Here is an 18501-nt window from a genome sequence, read left to right as displayed (position 1 = left end):
TACAAGCTGTACACTCCATACTTTACATTGTAGCAAAGTGTCATTTCTTCAGTGTTGTCACATGAAAAGAAAATACTTACAAAAATGTGAGGGGTGTACTCACTTTTGTGAGATACTGTAAATATATTGATCCATGTACAGAAATAGTATTAGAAATAAAGTACCATTTGCATTAACAAAGCTGTCCTTGAGCTTTAACAAAGTGACCGTGCCAATGCAGTTTCTCAAGGTCTATCTGAGAGGAGCATGCTGGGATAATTATGACATCTGAGTGTTGCAAGGCCATAGTTCCCAACTGTCCCTGATTTGGAACAAAGTCTCTCTGTCCTCCTCATTTGTCCCTCATTTTGGGCTGATCTATATAGTTATAAAATTCACTTTTTAGCTTCTAAAAAGTGTTTCTCAGGGCTCAAACCTTCATCCAATTTCTAAACTGCTGCATTTGTAAATTTTAAAAGCCAGTATAAAGTAATAGCAGTGGTAAAAAAAATAAATACAAATAAAAATTGTGGGTTTAAAGTGATTGTAAAGCTACGTTTTTTGCCCCGATCCTCGACTTCTGGGGTCCCCCGGCGGCGCTGGTAGCTCCTCCCCGCATTGTATAACCCCCCTAGGAGACACACTCTCCCGGGGGTTACCTTACGGGCACGCTCCTGAGTCCACAACCCTTAAGTAATTTTTTTGTATATTTCTCCTTTAAGGGGGCGTGGCCTATGCCTACATACTTATGCTAATAGGTGTCCCTTGCTTCCATCTCAGAAAGTCGGGAGGTATGCAAGTCTGTATAGACTACATCATAAATGGTTCTCTTGTATGTACTTGGATTTAAAAAAGACTGCATAATCTCCCTGGTATACCGTGGATAAGATCTGAACAAAGCTAATACCAGTCTTCTAGAAGTCCAAGTGATCTGTCTGAGAGATAAATAACTGTACAGGTTACACTTGCATAGTTCTTAGCATGAATGCACTTAACAGGAAAAAAAAAATAACATCAGAAATTAGGTCTGTTTTAAGATACACTTGCATCATTTCACCTCTCTCAACGATCATCAATGAGCAAAAGAAAGCTTATTCCAACAATGAATATCCAAAAAATTAATTTTATGCAGTCTATTTGAGCTGGATTCATTTATTATAATCTATGATGACCCTGAATGCGCACTACAACCAATATGTCATGAAGATAAGCACTGGCAAAAATCAAGAACAGGCCAGTCACAACCCACAACCGCTAAACAGCTGCCAAAAAAAATCCAAAGAATTCTGGATCCTTGGATGTGTAACAGACAGTGGATCAACAGAAAAATAGAAATACGTTTACAAAGGGCAAACTACTCGAGCATCAACTGACACTGCTTTTAAAAGACACATTTGGACACTAACCTAAATTTTGTTAGCGCAATGTTTATTATGTAGTATAATAGTGTCACTATAGTGTCACTGTGGTATAAAAGTGTTACTATACCCACATCATAAAAAAACCTAATAAATAGTGTATTACATGCTGTTTATACTCACTCAGTCACAATGAGATTTGTTTTCTGTATTCTGCAAAAAACCTGATCAAAGTCTGCTGTTCTTCATCTCCACCTTCAGTTCATGTCACCAATTCAGCTAGGGATTTTACAGCTGTGGTGTTAACTGTGCACATGCTCAGTTTTCAGTGAGTTTCTATGCTGAGCATTTCCTCCCTATCACATCTGAGCAGCCCATGTTACTATAGAGTCACACGTGGGTGTATACACAGTGGAAAATGACAGCCCACTCCCTCTCTCTTCCTCCATGCCCACTAACCAGCTAAAAACAATGAGGGCGGGATATTAGATTAATGGTGGCTTCTCCTCCCTCTTACTAGAAGACACAGGCTGGAGGGGCGTGATACAGCCTGTGAGTGGCAGAAATCCCCCTAAACCATGTTATTTCCACAAAATAATAAAGATTTCATTTCAAATATATATTTGTATGCCAAATTAAAACAGTCTATTGATGTTATTTATTTTTACTCTGTATTCCAAAGATTGTTTCTGTTTTATTTTGAACATGTGACCAGCAGTAGAGGACTAGAAGCTCCTCCTGCTTATGTTTCTCTGCAGACAGGCTGAGAAAGATCTGGGTCATGTGACAGGTGTATATTGATTAGGAAAAAAATACTTTGATTTTGCCATCATCTATATACATAATTAGACCGAATGAGGGACCATTGGGTGGCACGATGGACACCCATTACCCTACAGATATAGCAGTTCCAAGGAAGGATTCGGTGGAGGATCCCACACATTGAGACCAATTCCCAGAAGGTTTTTGTTTATTGTTAAGAGATCATGGGTGGATCACAGGGTAACAAAGACTCCTTCAAGGAGCATCTCTGTGTTTGAGTCGTTGCCATAAAAACCTTTGTAAAGGGGAAGAGTTAGTAAGATGACCACTCCCATGTGGGGGCGCCAAAAATATTTCCCAGGCGTCTGTGACCCTAGCATTGGCCCTGCCCCCCCCCCGACTCTAAAGTTGTGCTCCTCCCCCCATGCCATGCCCCAAACTCCCTGTGACTAATGAACCTGGAAGCAACATGTATTACATTACTTCCAGGTTCACAGCTGTCATTCCTTGGTTACTATAGTCAACGATCTGTGCTTGATTACCTGAAATAGCAGGCAGGTAAGACACTGGGGATCCAATAGAAAAATTAAAATATGAATTTGATAAATAGCTGTATAAATATCACGCAACATAAAAAAAAAAATACAACTACCACCATTTTATTCTCCTGGATATCTGCTTTGAGAAAATGTATATTTTTTGGGGGGGTTTAACCACTTCCCGCCCATCTCACGTACATTTACGGAGGCAGGTTGGCTCCCCTGCGCGAATCGCCGTACCTGTATGTTGGGTCCTTTAAAAGCCATAGCAGGCGCGTGCGGGACCCAATGTGCGTGGTCGGTGGGCACAATGTCCCCTGGCCACCCGCAATCGCGGGCACAAGAGCCAGAGTGGGGATTTGTGTGTGTAAACACATAAATCCCTATTCTAAAAGGAGAGGAGAGACAGATCTGCTGTTCCTAGTAATTAGGAACAGCGATATGTCTCCTCCTCCAGTCAGTACACTACCCCCCACAGTTAGAAACACACACGAGGGAACACATTTAACCCCTTGATCGCCCCCTAGTGTTAACTCCTTCCCTGCCAGTGACATTTACACAGTAATCAGTGCATTTTTATAGTACTGATCGCTGTATAAATGTCAATGGTCCCAATAAAGTATTAAAAGCGCCCGATCTGTCTGCCGCAATGTCGCAGTCCTACTAAAATTCACAGATCGCAGCCATTACTAGTAAAAAAAAAAAAATAATAATAAAAAAAACAAATATATCCCCTATTTTGTGCTATTTTGCGCAAACCAATCAATATACGCTTATTGCGATTTTTTTTTTTTTTTTACCAAAAATATGTAGAAGAATACATATTGGCCTAAACTGATGAATACATTTGTTTTTAAAAAACATTTTGGGAATATTATAGCAAAAAGTTAAAATTTTTTTTTAAATATATATATATATTTCAAAATTGTCGCTATTTTTTTTATTATAGCGCAAAAAATAAAAACCGTAGAGGTGATCAAATACCACCAAAAGAAAGCTCTATTTGCGGGGAAAAAAAGGATATCAATTTTGTTTGGGTACAGAATCGCATGACCGCGCAATAGTTAGTTAAAGCGACGCAGTGCCGCTTTGCAAAAAATGCCTGATTTTAACATGTGTGTAAATATTTGCCCTGGTGGACAAGTGGGGCAAATAGGCATCCTCCATGCATGTTATTTTAAAAGATGTGTCTCTTTAAATGTTGCCATCAAAGCCACATGAAAAGACCATCTTCTCACTTTTTTTTTCTGCTGAAAATGGGCAAGATTTTGCATGAAGATTTGCTTCATACAAAGATTACTCACCCCCCAAAAAAGACTTCAATGGGTTTTGTAGGCTGCACACAGGATTTGATGAGCCACCTTGCATATTGAAACCAGACAGGTTCGCTAATCCTGAAATATAACCCGTCAGGTTTCTTTCTTTCCTGCCTGTGTCCTACTTTGTACACAAACACAACAGACAGTGAGTGGAAATTTCTTGTCAAGCCGGCCAGTAGAATTTAATTTGAAAATTTTCATCTTAAAATTAAATGTTTTCATTTAACCTTCTTATTGTTAGTAGGGTCAAACTGACGTTCATTTTCAACTGCAGTCACGATAAAATTCAAAGGAGCTAATTTTTTCTCAAAAACATGTTTTTGTTCAGCAAAGTCCATTCACTACAAAATCGAATGTTAAAAGCAAGTAAAATTTTGAAGTATTTATGAACAACCGTCATCAAATGAACTAATACATTTTTATACAAATAGTCGTATTAAAACATCTACTAGTATATGACCAGCTCTAGAAATTCATCTCTTAAAAGAGGTCCTCCTCTGGAGACAACTAAAATTTTGAATTTCCCATTCCTTTCTGTTGCAATTACAAAAGCCACTTGGACAGAGAAGAAGGGTGACTCACCCACACAGAGACAGAAATTAACATCATGATATGAGTTCTAACTGTTTCCTATAGTGTCCAAATCTACTTTGTAAAAATATATTTTTGGGGTTTTAAGTAAACCCTCGAGGGATACATGCAAAATTAGATCTTTTCATTAAAGTGGGGTTCCACCCAAAAAAAAAAAAAAAAACTACATGAAAAATCCTAAAAAAAAAATACAAAAAAAATTTGGATATGCCTGTTGCTAGGGGGTCCCTCGTAGTCTGCCTCTTCCAGTGCCTGGGCTGGTGACATCACTTCCCCCTCGGCACAGGAAGGGCTCCGCTCTGCTTCCTCCCTCCTGTCAATCATCTGGGACCCATTACAGGTCCCAGGTGACTGAGCGGCCAATCACGGTGCGCAGCGCTGCTCGCGCATGCGCAGTGGGTGCCCGGCTGTGAAGCCACAGCCCGGCGCCCACAGTTGCAATGCCACCGCCGCTGAACGGAGGGGGAGACGAGCGGGGCTTCGATCCCCCGCATCGCTGGACCGTGGGACAGGTAAGTGTCCAATTAAAAGTCAGCAGCTGCAGTATTTGTAGCTGCTGACTTTTAATTTTTTTTTTTTTTTTTTTTTACTGGAACTCCTCTTTAAGAAGAGATTTAAGATTTAATGCCTGCCATACACTGTTTGAATTTCGAAAGAATTGTCCTTCAAAAATCGTATCTAAGAATTTTTGTACAAATTTCGCACCATTAGTGGGCTGCAACAACGGCCGATTTTTGTGCGGCAATCAAATTTGAGGAATCGGACATGTTGGAAATTTTTAGAAAAATGAACGATTTTCTAATCAATGATGGGAGAATTGTGCGAGAAATGTAATAAGAAAAGAAAATTTAGAGAAAAGAAGATTCCTGGCCACAAAAATTCTTTTCTGTAGCAACATGAGGTGAAATTGAAGGCTTGGTCGTCCGAATTTCGAAAATCAATGGTGGCACCATCGGATCACAAAAAAAAAAAAAACGAACTTTCTGATTTTGAAAAGAAAATTTGTTCGAAATTCGACCATGTATGGCCTGCTTAAATCACATAAGCAATTGTAATCTTTTGCAACTGAAAGATTTAGCTACTTGCTGGTAGTCATCTCATTAGGCTAGAGTAAACCTGGAGATACTGGTAGCTCACTTACTAATGATTAATTGTTAGCAGTAGCAATTAATTGTTGCGCAGATGGAACAAATGGCTCCCTATGGACTAAACTACACAAATGGCATGTAGTAGAGATCAGTCTCACATGATCAGAGAATGCTCCAATTATGTGCTTGTTACAAGATGCTCCTGCATTCTATTGTAGTTTACATTGTAATATTTCAATAGTCAGGCAAGCACATATACATTAGGCAGAACTTTTTGTAAGCATCCAAATAATCCAAATTAGGCGACACTGACAAAGATTTAGTATGCAAATTAAAATATTCCACATTGGAACACAAAAATGACCACTTCAATACTGGGCACTTTTACCCCCTTCCTGCCCAGACCAATTTTCAGCTTTCAGCGCTGTCACACTTTGAATGACAATTGTGTGGTCAGGCTACACTGTACCCATATTCAATTTTTATAATTTTTTTCCCCCACAAACAGTGGGGGGGGGGGGGGGATTGTGATATTTGCTCATCACTGGGTTTTTTATTTGCTAAACAAATAAAAAAAAAAAAAATTTAGAAAAAAAAAATTAAAATAAAGTTCTTCCTTTGTTCTAAATTGTTGTAAATAAGTACGTTTTCTCCTTCACTGATGGGCACTGATGAGGCAGCACTGATAAGGAGGCACTGACAGGCAGCACTAATAGGTGGCACTGATAGGCGGCACTGATTGCTATCTGTGAAGGGCACCGATTGGAGTCTGATGGACACTAATTGGCATCTGTTTTGGGCACCTCTGATGGGGCTGATAATCAATGCACTCATTATCAGCGCAGACCCCACGTCAGGAGATCCTCTGCTCTGGCCTTGTCAGCGCAAACTGAGGAAAGACGATTACTGGCACTTCCTGGTTACCACTGTGATTGGTCATAGCTGATCACGTGGTAAAGAGCCTACATCCAAGTCTCTTTACCAAGATTGGCGATACGGTGTGTCAGAGCGCCCCCGGGGGCACGCACAAGTGACTTATCCTGCTGGACATTATGTGATGCCCAGTCAGGATAACTTATCCCCCACTCTCTCGCTGTCATTCTGTTTTAGGCCAGGCAGGATGTGATTAAAGTGTTACTGAAGGTTTTTTTTCTTTAATAAAAATTAAAATATTATACTCACCTACTCTGTGTAATAGTATTGCACAGAGCGGCCGAAGACCTCTTCTGGGGTCCCACGCCGGTAATCTTGCCGCCTCCTCTTTCCTGTGTGCCCCCTCCCGAGCTGTGTGTGTCTAAGAAGCTCCATATTCATACAACACGGCTTGGCCCTGCCCCTCGCATCCTCCTCACAGCATTTGATTTGATTGACAGCAGTCAGAGCCAATGGTTCTTGCTGCTGCCGAGTTCCTGTGTGAAGAGGATGAGAAGAGAGGATAAATCCAGACGTGCACAGCGATGGATCAATTGAAAATTCAGATAAATACTTATTTATTTAGGGAGGTGGGGGAGGATAGCAAGCTCTAAAATGTTTTTTTGTACATTAATTTAGGGTATGCATTAAGGTAAAAAAACACTCTGGCTTTAGAACGACTTTATTTTACCATACATTAGCTTCTACGAATGAGGAGATCTTCAAAATAGAACCATATCCTCTCAATGCAAAAAAATATAAGCCTGCACTTTGTTTTCTTTTAGTTCCCCTTACAAAGTCTTACAAATACCTGTTGATCCTGCCAATGAAGTCTGTCTAATGCATCTTCCTATGATGGTGTGGCAACAATGCTGCGCTCCTCCCAAATTAAGGGCTGAATTACCACTCTCATGTAGACTGTGCCTGCGTGCACTACAGTAGGATAAAAAATGCTGCAGGGGGAATGGCTATCAGCATGGTCACTGCTGATTCATAAACCTGTAGCTTGTCAATCAGCACCCAGCCACACCTAGTCCTGCCCACTGCCTTTGTTGTTAAAACGCTCCCACTGTGAGCTGCAGTGGTCTGTGAGGGGGAACATGTGAGATACAAAAGGAGGATTTTGCTCAGTCATGGAAGGTAAAGGAGGTTTTGTGTTTTAAAGAATTGTGTGCATCACATAGGAATAGGATTTGGTACTTTGTCAGATATGGGTACTCACCAAGGCCAAGATGCTGAGAGCGGTAACCTCTTGCGACTAAGCGCACTCCACTCCTGGAGATGGTACAGGGGGTGAAGGGCACAAAGAGGCACGAGTCACCAGCAGGCAGGGCAGGTCTTGCGTGAAAGTCACCGGGAAGGAGACAGCTGTGCAGTACTGAGAGATGCTGAAGCTCAGGGAAGTAGACGAGCAGCTAGCCCAGGGGTCTTCAAACTATGGCCCTCCAGTTGTTAAGGAACTACAATTCTCATCACGCCTAGTCATGTCTGTGAATGTCAGAGTTTTACAATGCCTCATGGGATGTGTACTTCCACAACAGCTGGAGGGCCGTAGTTTGAGGATCCCTGAGCTAGTCCAACAACAGGCCGGGGGTCAAACACCGATGACTGGCATGAGTCTCTTAGATAGGCAGAACAGTCTTGTGCTGGAGACTGATAGCAGGTCTGCAAACAGGCTGATGATTAAATGCTGAAGACTGATAGGAAGTCTGTAAAACAGGCCGAGGGTCAAACACAGGTAACTGGAGGCAAAGTCTGAGAGCAAGCCAGGGGTCAAGCACTGGAGACAAATAGCAGAGTCTGAGAGCAGGCCAAGGGTCAATCACTGGAGACAGGAAGCGATATCCGTAGACAAGCCGAGGGTCAAACACAGGAGGCAAGTAGCGAGGTCCGAGAGGCAAGCCGAAGGTCAGATGCAGGAAAAGATCAGTGTAAGTCAAGGTCAATCCGGGTCACAACGGGTAATCAAGAATCAGGATACAAGCAGAAAACACAGGAAGCTGAAAGACAAACCAGCAACTTAGCCATGGCATAGAGTGGCTTTTATAGGCAGTGGGCGGCTCAGGTTGTGCATGCGCTATAGCGTTCGCCGTTCCGCTAAATTGCATACGCGCATTAGCCGTTCCGCTGTATTGTGCCCAGGGATGCGCCGGGGTGCTGCTCTACCGTGCATTTGCGTAAGAAAGCGGCGATATTGGCGAGGCTGGTACTTGCTTCTTTCCTGACATACTTGTTTAGACTGTCATATGGGAGCCTTTAGCTGTACGTTGTCTTGTTTACTGTCCAACTGATTTTTCTGTAAACTTATTTAAAAAAATAAAATTAAAAAAATAAAAGGCCGATGCAAAAGTAGGCCAGAGAAAATAGAGGCGCATTCATTAGAAGACAATGGAATATGGAGGAGGTCTGTTTACTGTGGATTTGGCCCAGATTTATTTTACAATTTTTAAGGAAAGCATAGATGTAAATTATATTATATTGTTATATATTTTTCTGAATTTACTGCTTAATGTTTTTGAAAACAAATATCCCTAACTGGCCTGGAGAGTTCAAAATAGATTGCTCAGTATGTTTTTTGGTCTATTCACACACCCAGGTAAAATGTTAACCATCATACCCACAGCTCTATGACCACAATTGTTTATCACACAGTTTCTAAAATAACAAAGAGCCAAAATTATCAAAAACCATCCAATTTCCTGGTGGACTGATTTTTCAAACAAAAGCAACATGGAGGCCTTATCTTGTCTTCTTGTTCCCAAAGTGTTTGTCCAATAGTTCTGTAGTCTCCTGCCACTTGTAGACAAAGAAAAAGAGGATTCTTTATTTTACACAGCGTGTTAGTCTTGCTTCTGCTTCACAAAGATCTAAGGCTGGCGTTTTCCATGAAAGTGTCAATCAATACTGCAAACAAGACTTGCAGCAAGGCTTTTGTAGGGCCTGGGTGTTAGCTTCACCAGAAAACTAAAACAAATATTCAATTTACCAATGTCAATACAGCGTGTGGAAAATTTTGAGTAGTTCTTAGGGAAAAGTAATTACCCATTACTATAAAATGAAAGGCATTATAATATTTCACCCAACATTGAAAATTGACAAAACATTTCCTGTAGAGAACACTTAAATAGTAAATGCAAGGGATATTTTTTTTCCATATTTTTACTATTCTTTGCCATACCAAACCACATTTATATGTTTTGCAATCAAAGTATAACTAAAGGCAAAACTTTTAAAGTTTTGGATAAGAGTGGAGATGGATTAAAACACCTATTTTTATTGCTACCTGTGGCTCCGTAAGGGAGATTCTCCCTTTTTTTGTTCTGTTTACCATTATCATTGAAAGTTAAAGCGGTAGTAAAACCCGCTTTGTGATTTATACCAACAGGTAAGCCTATAATAAGGCTTACCTGTAGGTAAAATGAATATCTCCTAAATGTGTACTGTTTAGGAGATATTCACCCTGGATGCAGCTGGTGACGTCACCGACACATGGCCTCTGAAGGTCCGCATACCATGCCGGACCTTCGAGCACCATGCCATAATGGAGGGCTCCTGCACGTATGCGCAGCAGTGATGTCATTGCAGCACCGGCCACTCACACAGCCGGAGTCCATGAACCCAGAAGGAAGACCGGGGCAAGATAGAAGCCCTCTCAGTGGTGACAGCGAGCCGCTGGAGGGCTTAGTTTTAGGTAGGCATTTCATAATGTGCTAGTAGAAAAATCCAAATTTTGGGTTGTCCCCAGAACAGTAATAGAAGGGAAACCTTCCTGTGTTGACATTAGTTCTGTGAGCTGGGGGTCCCAAGGGATTCCCTTAATCTACAGGGATTTCCTCTCACTGTTTTGGCTATAGAACAGGAAGTAAAAAGGCAATTTCTCCCCAATGGAGACAAAGGGCAAAAAACAAAAAAAAAAACAAAAACAAAAAAAACAACTAACGGGCTATAACCATCCCTCACTCCGAGATTTAAAATAAAAAAAAAAAGTTTTGCCTATAGTTCCACTTTAAGGCAGTTTTTACTGTAGTCTGAAAGCTCTATAGAGGAAAACTCCCACAACTAAACTAATAACTGCTAATCTATTTGTTAAACCGGGGGTGTCAACCTGTGGCCAAATATCTGAGGAGCACCTTGAGAATTCATTGAAAATTGCTCCTTCATCCATCGAACATGATATTGATGCGTTTATCAAAAACAGTGCCAAATATCGCACTAGTTTTAGGCTGCCCTCTTAATTTTATGATAAAAATATTTTGCTCATCAGCTATCCCTATTGTTAGTGTATTTTATTTGTGGCCCAATTCTTCCAATGCCCAGGAAGGTCAAAAGGTTGGACACCCTTGTGTTAAATGGTGTGGAAGGCATGAGATCACTGAATCCAGTGTAGCTTTAGGCCGGGTTCGCACTAGCTGCGACCGCGGCTCGCAGCAGGGGGGGTCCGGTGCGTCCCTGTTCAGGAACAAATCAAGTCCGAATTTTTCAATGAAATTCGCACCTGAAAAACTGAGCCAAAAGACACACAGGACCCTTTCCTAATGCGGACTGCGGCCACACCGGAGCTGTATGAACTGGCTCCATTGAGAGCCTGTCACAATCCAAGATTAATTTTCACATATGCAGTATAATGTGCTTTTACTGCAGCATCTTAATACCAAGAATCCCCAATTTCACTGTACCCATGTTACTGGAGCCAACAACACAAATACTTGTTCAAATGGAATTGGGCTAAACTGTAAAGCAGGCTATACAATTGAAATCTAGAAATATGGTTCCTAACTACAGATATACGTGTAGGCCATAGTGGTATTCATACAGGGTAATGTGATGTCATTTGGTCAGGACAGGTTGGTTTGCCTCTTTCCTATGAATGGGTGCTCTGGTAAGAGTGTCAAGTAAAGCTGGTTCTTTATACTAATTCAGTAGAGTATATTTGACCAAAAATATTAAACAATGGAGATAAAGACGGTAATGTTCTAAGTAGGTAATTTTGGTGTAAAGTCCAATTAGGATTTCAATTCAAGAAAGGTGTCGGTATGCTGAGGTTTGGAGTATAATAGCGCAGTTTGTTATGCTACCAGTCACTCTACAATAAAAATGTCTCTCACTCACACAAACCCTAGTGTCAGGGCTGGGCTCAACCCTTCCTTCTCTGAGCTGGCCGCTCAGCTGTCAGCTAATTGCCAGCTCCTATCTCTCCACAGGTACTCAGCTGTTGATGATATCCTGCTCGTCAGTCCTGCCTACTTAAGCCGTCTAGCCCCGAGGATCTCTGCCTTCGCCTTAGTCAACATCACAGAGTTGCTCTCCTGCATTCCTGTTGAAAGACTTGCTTGGCTGACATCCCTTCTGGCTCCAGATCCTGCTTGCCGTTTTACTACACTCATCTCCGGCTCCCTGACGTTTGGCTTGTCTGACTATCCGTTCCGGTTCCTGAACTCTGGCTATGTTTTGACTACGTTTTGTTCTATTTACTTTTATCACAAGTGTGATTTAACTGTACTTCTGTCTGATTTCATGGTTTCTGACACCCTAGAAACTTGTATATCACAGGGAAAGCAATACTATTCTCATGGACACAAGGAGCTTTCTCTTTAAAGAGCAAAGAATAAAAACAACTGGGGAATGAGCTACAATACCAGAGTAATGCCGCGTACACACGGTCGGACTTTTCGTCTACAAAAGTCCAACGGACGCCGATGGACTAAAGCTGGCTGGTAATCCGATCGTGTGTGGGCTTCTCTGGACTTTCAGCAGACTTTTTCAGCCTCAAATCCGACGGACTTTAGATTTGAAACATGCTTCAAATCTTTACGTCGTAACTACGACGGACCCCGAAATCCGCTCGTCTGTGTGCTAGTCCGACGGACAAAAACCCATGCTAGGGCAGCTATTGGCTACTGGCTATGAACTTCCTTATTTTAGTCCGGTGTACGTCATCACGTACGAATCCGTCGGACTTTTGTGTGGTCGTGTGTAGGCAAGTCCGTTCGTTAGAAAGTCTGCTGCAAGTCCGCCGAAAGTCCGCAGGAAGTCTGTCGGACAGGCTGTCGGACTTTTGTAGACGAAAAGTCCGACCGTGTGTACGCGGCATTAGAGTTAGTCAGTCACAAGCATAGGAGTCAGAAGAAAGTTTAGAGTTTCATAGAGAAATCCAGTTGTAGCTCTTCTGCAAGAGTTCAAAAACACACCTCAGTGCTTCAGGCAGAGCTACAAGTGCTAGAGATTTTTTACACAACATCGATTATAAACATAATAGGAAAAACCTGCCAAGAATACAACACAAAAGTACAATAGCCTTTCACAAAAACATGTTGAAAAAAAGGTCGATAATCCATTATTCCAGACCTACTTTCTATCTCCTTCACTACAACATAACTGAGCTGCATAGCACAGTTCAAGTTAACACAGATCAGAAATCTACAACACAGAATTAGGTTTAGACATAATAAATAAATGTATCGTGCTCAGCTGATGCCTTTCCTAACCACCCCGCTGCAGGTCACTTTTAAAGCAAAGGTAAGTTGTGCAAGAAGTGTTGTGTTAACCATAGCAGCAGACATGTAATTTCCAGTGCTGGTGAGAAACAAGTCTGAATCTGATTGGTGTTCCAGAAAGTGTCCTTGATGGGTATCCGCATTATTTGCCAGTCATAAAGGGCAGTATATTATCAATTGTGAATGAGAAACTTGGATAACTTCTCACTACACTGCAGCAGGTTATGCATTGGAGAAGTAAATAGATTATGGCTTACAGGGAACAAATGGCATTCTTGGGAAAAAAAAAATGAAGAAGACCTGTATGAAACTGAAACTTTTCATCAAATTAAATTGTAGTGGCTAGAATTGGAATAGTAAAACAATGTTCATACAGGACAGGGACATCAATTAAACCACTATATGGGTAGTTCGCAACGTGACCTGTTTGCTTCAGTAAAGTAATATGATGGAGCCTCTTAGAAAAAGCTCACATTTTTGAAAACATGTTGCCTCTTGATCCTTATATCAGATGGAGTGATGCTGGACTCACAGGTGGACTAATGCTGGACTCACAAATGGACATATACCAGGTATTATACGAGATGCTGCTCTAATCGTGAAAAACTCAAAAGTCGTCTCTTTATAGTATACAAACACAAATGAGATTAACTATATTGAAAAACAAAACTAATTTGCCCACAAACATGTTCTGTGCAACAGTAGAGTGCACATGTACAGTGATCAAAATGTCAGCTTCAATTTAAATATTCCCAGTGATATCCAAAACTGTGAACATATATACTGTAAACAGTGTAAAATGTCCATGAACATTATTTGGTCTTCCACCAGTTATTCACTCTCGTGGTTTATTTTAGGGAAACCTTCACCAAACTCTAATGGGCAACTCTTCACATTACAGTATTAATATAACCTTTAGAAGAAATCAAGTTTAACATGCATTTCCCTTTTATAGCCAGGACAAGGTTGTCTCCCCTCTATTGGATGCAAAATACTCAGCACTCTAGGACCATAACCAATGCTAAAAAAAAAACCCCAAAACATAGCTAACACAAACAGACCTCACTCCACAGCAAAATCCCCTAGCTGTTACAAAGCGTTTCATCAGCAACTACGTGGAGTGGAGCAAGGGGTTCTTGACAGGTGTAATTATTTGCAGAGCAGACCTGGCATCACAAGCAGCATCCATACTGCCAAATCAATCAATGCAAACAAGCAAATATATCAAGAGGATGCTGCTGCAAAATAAGTGGCATATTCTTACCCACAAGATGTCTAAATTATTATGTAAAAATAGTGTTAACAATGAGCATATGTTAAAGACCATATTTAAAAAAAAAAAAAAAAAAACTCCTCTAGATGGGACATCTCAATGCACTCACAAATTTAGTATAACCTCCTTTTCTGAAGGACTATTCCATACAACCATTACTGCTCAAAAATGTGAACGCTGTCTATTAGAGAATGGTTGTAAATTAAATAATTGCAATTTAAAATTCATATAAATTCCCTTTATTCAATCTACAGTATCTCACAAAAGTGAGTACACCCCTCACATGTTTGTAAATATTTTATTATATCTTTTCATGTGACAACACTGAAGAACTGACACTTTGCTACAATGTAAAGTAGTGAGTGTACAGCTTGTATAAGGCCCCTTTCACACGGGCACCATCAGTTTAGCCACGTTAAAAACGTATCAGTTCTTATCCGTTGCTTCATCCATCTTCATCCGTCATCCGTTCCGTTAATCTCCGTTTTCATCCGTCTTCCGTTCCGTTAATATCCGTTTTCATCCGTTAATGTACACGTTTACATCCGTTTTCATCCATTTACAGCAGTTTCTTTGCATTTAAGGAAATTACCTAGAAAGCCTTACTCCACCCATCCTACACTGCCATGCGTGAACAATTTGCCGACTACTTTCTATCTCCATCAGGAGAAGTTTCATGGCAGTACATATACATATATATATATATATATATATATATATATATATATATATATATAAAATGCAGTGCAAATTTTAATTTATTAATTCATTAATTTGGGTATTTCATTGTGTTTGATAGCATAAAAAGACACAAAAGCACATGATATGTTCAAAACAGTTTTAGTTTTATTATTCTGCATAACCCTTTTAAAATAAAGGTTTTTTCACTTTGTTTTTTTATTTGTTAAAGTATGAACTTTGAATTATTTCTACAAAACGGATCTTAACTGATCGGACGTTGACGGACATTGTCAGTTAACGTCAGTTAATATCCGTTTTGACGGATCTGGACGTAGCTTTGTACGTTAAAAAAAACGGATAAAAACGGAAGCGGAGGTTAACTGATGGTAACGGATGGTCATCCGTTTGCCCATAGGAATGCATTGTCGTCCGTCGACGGATGGAAGAAAAACGGATAGCCGGTCCGTCCGTGTGAAAGGGGCCTAACAGTATAAATGTTCTGTCCTTTCAAAATAACTCAACACACAGCCATTAATGTCTAAACCGCTGGCAACAAAAGCAAGTACATCCCTGAGTGGAAATGTCCAAATTGGGCCCAATTAGCCATATTCCCTCCCATGTGTCATGTGACTCATTAGTGCTACAAGGTTGCAGGTGTGTTAAATTTGGTGTTATCGCTCTCACTCTCTCATACTGGTCACTGGACGTTCAAAATGGCACCTCATGGCAAAGAACTTTCTGAGGATCTGAAAAAACAGAGTTACTTACCTGTAACATCTTTTTCCAGGAATCTTTCAGGACAGCACCATAGAGAGACACTGGCTCCTCCCCTCTTAGGAAACACCGCCTTTCAATTCAATATTTAAATCTCGCCATCCCACCGGCGCCTCAGTTCTTCAAGAGTTCCTCCAGTCAGCTGGGGAGACACAAGAATACGTCATATAAATCTTTATCTTACCTGATGCTCTCATGCGATGAGTTCTCATAGATGACCAACAATTAGGGTGGGTACCGGTGCTGAACTGAAAGATTCCTGGAAAAGGATGTTACCAGTAAGTAACTCCGTTTTTCCCCATTCATCTTTCAGGACAGCACCATAGAGAGGATAAGCGAGCACCTTACCTTAGGGAGGGACTACTGCCTGCAGCACTTTACGCCCAAAGGCTTGGTCTTTGGCTGACAGCAGGTCCAATCTGTAGTGCTTCACAAACGTGGAAAAACTAGACCACGTTGCAGCTCTACAGATCTGCTCCGGAGAAGCACCAGCCCACTCTGCTTGAGAAGTCGCCACTGCCCTGATGGAATGTGCCTTAATACCTTCTGGGGGCTCCAACCCCTCGATTACATAAGCCTGACTAATGGCCAACCTTAACCATCTGGCTATTGAATGTTTAGAGGTTCTGGACCCTTTCCTAGCCCCTGAAAATAATACAAAAAAAGAATCAGATTTCCTAAACTGTTTTGTACTAAGTACTGAAGGACGCACCTTCTAACGTCCAATTTGTGGAAAATATGCTTCTGTTCCCTCACAAGATTGGAACAGAAGGTAGGTAAAACAATTTCTTGACCTCTATGGAAACTTGAGGCCACTTTTGGCAAAAAGTCCGGATCTGTTTTAAAAATCAAATGGTCCGGGAAAACCTGAAAAAAAAGGTGCCCTAATAGAAAGGGCCTTCGAGTTCACTCACTGTCCTTGCTGTGGTGATTGCCACCAAAAACACCGTTTTGAGGGTGATCAACCTCAAAAGGCAGGATTCCAATAGCTCAAAAGGATCCCCTGTAAGAGTCTGTAAAACTAAAGATCCCACACTAGGAAGGGGGAAATTCTAACTGGCCTCTGTCTGCCTAAGGCTCTGAAAAGCTACCCAAGGATCTATAACTAGCGGCTTTTCCGGGAACATGCTCAGTGCCGACACCTGTTCCTTCAAGGTGCTAAGGGCTAATCCTTTGTCTGCTCCTGCCTGCAGAAACTCCAATATCGCTAGAGAACTGCGTACATCGAAGGAGCTTTCTGTGCACCAACTAATGAAGCGTTTCCACACCTTTAGGTAGATAGCTTGCGTCTCCTTTTTCTGCAATTTAGGAGAGTCGTCACTAGTCGATCCGAGAAACCCTTGCCCTTTAGCAATTCCTCCTCAGTAGCCACGCCGCGAGTTTCCATCGCTCCACCCGAGGGCAACAGATTGGACCCTGAGAAAGAAGATTCTCCTGGATAGGCAGGATCCAGGGAGGTTCCACCGCCAGACTCATCAAGATGGAGAACAACGGCCTCCTGGGCCAGTGATTTGCGATCAGAATGAGGGTTGTGTCTTCCGACTGAAACTTTCTCAGAACTGCTGGAATCAGTACAGGAGGGAGGAAGGCATAACATCTTGAGAAACACCAGCTCTGAGCTAATGCATCCACCCTGGCTGCTCCGTCCCACCTGTTTAGGGAAAAGAACAGACAAGCTTTTGTGTTCGCCGTGGAGGCGAAGAGGTCCACAGAAGGAACCCCCCACTTCTGAGTGATCATCTCGAAGATGTCCTGGTTCAAGACCCAGTTGCCTTCCCTCAGCATCTTTCTGCTGAGAAAATCCACTACTTGGTTTTGTTCCCCCTTCAAATGTACTGCCGAAAGAGAGAGGATGCTCGCTATGGCCCACCTGAGGATGGATTCCACCAGGACCCACAAGGATCTGCTCCTGGTACCCCCTTGCTTGTTGATGTAGGCCACTGCTGATGAGTTGTCCGAACGGACCCTCACGTGCTGTCCCAGGAGTTCTCTCTGAAAAGTTCTGAGAGCAAAGTCTATTGCTCTCAGTTCCCTCCAGTTCGAGGATTTCTTTGCGTCTTCTCTCCTCCAAGTACCCTGCACCATCCTGGAATCTAGGTGTGCTCCCCAACCTGTGCCGCTCCCATCGGTCATGACCGTCCTGGAGACTGGAAGAACCCACTCCAGACCCTGCGAGAGATTGGACCCTTTTCTCCACCACCAGAGGGACCTCTTGACCTGCCTCGGCATGGATATTAGGGAGTTCAGGGACCCTGGACTGTGGTCCCAGACCCTCAGGATAAACAGTTGTAGAGGGCGAAAATGCAGTCCTGCCCACTGTACTGCCGGGAGCGTGGAAGTCAGTAAGCCCAATGCTGACATTGCTTTTCTTACTGAGATCCTACAGCTGCCCTGGAGCAATAACATTGCTCTGTCCACCTTCTGGATCTTTTCTACTGGAAGGAACACTTTTTGCTTTGTCGAATCCAATACATAGCCCAGGAAGGTGACCTTTTGGGACAGAACCAAACTGGATTTCTCCAGGTTCAAGAGCCACCCCAAACTTTCTAGGCTGTCTCTTGCTACCTGAAGATTCTGGGACAACTGCTCCGGGGAAGGGGCAAACAGAAATAGATTGTCTAAGTATGCGACTATGAGATGCCTCTGAGCCGCAAAAGGGCCAGGACCTCCACCATCACTTTGGTGAAGATGCGGGGGGAAGAGGATAGTCCAAAGGGGATTGCTTTGAACT

The 18501-nt window shown here is 42.0% G+C and overlaps 1 protein-coding gene across 2 annotated transcripts in view; it reads right to left on the bottom strand.

The window, feature by feature from the left end:
• PTBP3 (polypyrimidine tract binding protein 3) overlaps positions 1–18501 on the bottom strand; it is a 256357-nt gene that overhangs the window by 159698 nt on the left and 78158 nt on the right. The gene's annotated exons all lie outside the window — the stretch shown is intronic.

This window comes from Aquarana catesbeiana, linkage group LG01 (genome assembly GCF_042186555.1).
Source record: "Aquarana catesbeiana isolate 2022-GZ linkage group LG01, ASM4218655v1, whole genome shotgun sequence".
NCBI classification, from domain to species: domain Eukaryota; kingdom Metazoa; phylum Chordata; class Amphibia; order Anura; family Ranidae; genus Aquarana; species Aquarana catesbeiana.
Note: the sequence above shows the minus strand (reverse complement) of the source record. Positions and strands in the feature narration are given on the sequence as shown.